This window comes from Lepus europaeus, chromosome 14 (assembly GCF_033115175.1).
Source record: "Lepus europaeus isolate LE1 chromosome 14, mLepTim1.pri, whole genome shotgun sequence".
NCBI classification, from domain to species: Eukaryota; Metazoa; Chordata; class Mammalia; order Lagomorpha; family Leporidae; genus Lepus; species Lepus europaeus.
This window is the reverse complement of record NC_084840.1, coordinates 95,329,617-95,332,035: the sequence shown is the minus strand read 5'-3', so window position 1 is coordinate 95,332,035 and position 2,419 is coordinate 95,329,617. Positions and strand designations below refer to the sequence as shown.

The window sequence follows — 2,419 nt, the reverse complement described above, 5'->3', positions numbered from 1 at the left end:
TTCTTTAGATGTGGACGTGAGTGCTGACCACAAACTTGCTTTGAAAAAATGGCTTCCCTCTCGTACAGATTTGTGATGATGGGGTGATGGGGGTGATGGAGGTGATGGTGATGGAGGTGATGGTGGTGATGGAGGTGATGGTGGTGATGGCTGTGATGGGGGTGATGGTGGTGATGGTGATGGAGGCGATGGTGATAGTGGTGATGGAGGTGATGGAGGTTATGGTGGTTTGGTGATGAAGGCGATGGTGATAGTGGTAATGGAGGTGATGGTGATGGGATGGTGGTGATGGTGATGGTGATGTGATGGTGGTAGTAGTGATGGTGACTTCCGTGGGCTCCTCTCGTGGGGCCAGCACAGTTCCAAGTGCACTGAAGATCCGTGGCCTCCCACAGTACTCATAGCAGCCCTGTGGGATTAAACCGTTACTATCCCCATTTTGAAGATGAGAGAAGTGAGACAGAGATGAGCCATTTTCCACTCTCGTGCAGACAGGAAAGGGAGAAAGCCAGAACTCCAATTCTCACAGCTGCAACCCTGAACTTGCACACTTCGCCATGTCCTCCAAGAGGTTCATAAAATCGGTCAGGCTTTGTGTGCTTGGTCTGGTCCCTGAGAAAACTCTCTGGTGTCAGCTTGTAATTGAGGGTAAGCTCTTCCGTGTTGCAGCTTTTTAATCTATTAAATCTGTTTCATCTGTTAATCTGAGCTAACTTTCCTTAACAAAGGAGATGAGAGGAAGTCATTGAACTTCATAAGTAATCGAAGTGTCACGATGCTGAAAATGCTTTGTAGTACTGGAAACCTTGGGACCTTGCTGTCCTACTATGTGCACTCTCCTATGCTGCCTTCAATGTGTGCACAGAGCACACCCACGCACGTGTGCACTGCACGCAGCCCCTCACAGGTTGCTCCACGGCACATGCCCTGCGGTCCTGGCAGAAGCCCGGGGGTGAGAATGACTCTGGTTCTCTTGAGCGAGGCCATTATGCTTCCTGAGTCTTGCCAACCATTATGGAACCATCATGCGTGGTTCCTGGGGCTAAGTGTGGCGAGGATTAATGACCTACTTAGTGTGTGTCAGTACTCCCAGCAATCATCTCGGGCCTGCACAGCGGGGTCTCCGTGCACCTCCGACGCTGTGGGCGGCACAGACTTGCTGTCTCACAGTGTGCCTGCCCCCCACGCCAGGAAAACGGCACAGAACGCCCCTGGCCACAGTGCCCTCTGCTGTCCTTTGTCCAGCTGTCACCCCGCCTGTCACTGACTCTGCCTTTGCATACCTGGGCCTGGTACTGTCCACCTCTGAGAGTCAAAAACTGGAGCACGGGAAGTACGTGTTCTCCCTGGAGGCTGCCTGTTCCTTCTGGGTCCCACTGCGGGCGGCAGGGACACTGGGCTCGTGCCCAGAATTTCAGGGCGTGCACCTGGCACTCTGCTCGTTTCTAGAACAAGCTGAGAACATGGTAACTGCTCATCGTCCTTGGGTGGGGCCTGCACTTTGTCCAGTATCTTTTAGAAGCAGAGTGGGCTTGGACTGGTTTTGTGCATTTCCTTGTCTGATTACCTTTGGGAACAATACCACTCAATTTTTTTTTCTTTTTGGCAAGAAAAGTAAAATACAGAGTATAGTGTTTAATTCAACTGTGCTCATAGTTGATAAATTCATAGGTGGAACTTATCATATTTTAAAACATTTTTCATTTTTATTTTAAAGAGGGAGGAAGAGAGAGAGAGACAGACAGACAGACATTGATTTTCCATCCAGTGGTTCACTTCCCAAATGCCTGCAGCAGCCAGAGCTGGACCAGGAGGAAGCCAGGAGCCTGGAGCTCCATCCAGATCTCTCAAGCCATCATCTGCTGCCTCCCGGGGTGTGCATTAGCAGGGAGCTGGAACCGAAAGCCAGCTCTCAACATGGAAAGTGGGCATCCCACATGGCGTCTTAACCCCTGGCTGGTGGTTCGCAGCGGTGAGCCCAGAATCGTGCATTGTGTCTGCTCGTGCCAGTGCGTATCTCTGCATCCTGTTGCTCAAATTTCCCAGGCTTACCCTGGCCACTCATTTTACACATGAAAACTAGACCCGATGCTGCCTACAGAGTCTCCTGCCAATTTTTCCTCCAGCTAAATATAGGATGAGCTGTGACTGTGAGTATTGGAAAAAACCCCGACTTCTACAGTTCCCTCTGCTTGCCTTGAGTAACCTTATCGGTGCTTGTCTCCTCCTTTTCGGTAATAGATAACTCAGGAACATAAGGGGCTCTTTTTCCCACGTTTTCTTTGCTTCCTTGGTTCTCTGCCGTTGCAGTATGTCTGGAAAGGTATACGAATCATTTCTGAGAGTTAATCTGGGGTGTTCTTGGAGGCAAGCTGTAGTTTTGGTCACTGGGTCTAGCCCAGTGGCTGTAGTGAGATCA

General features: G+C 50.4%; 1 pseudogene; it reads left to right on the top strand.

The window, feature by feature from the left end:
- Positions 1-557: 557 nt before the first annotated feature.
- The window catches only part of LOC133773521 (nucleoplasmin-2-like), an 18,181-nt pseudogene continuing 16,319 nt past the window's right edge, over positions 558-2,419 (top strand).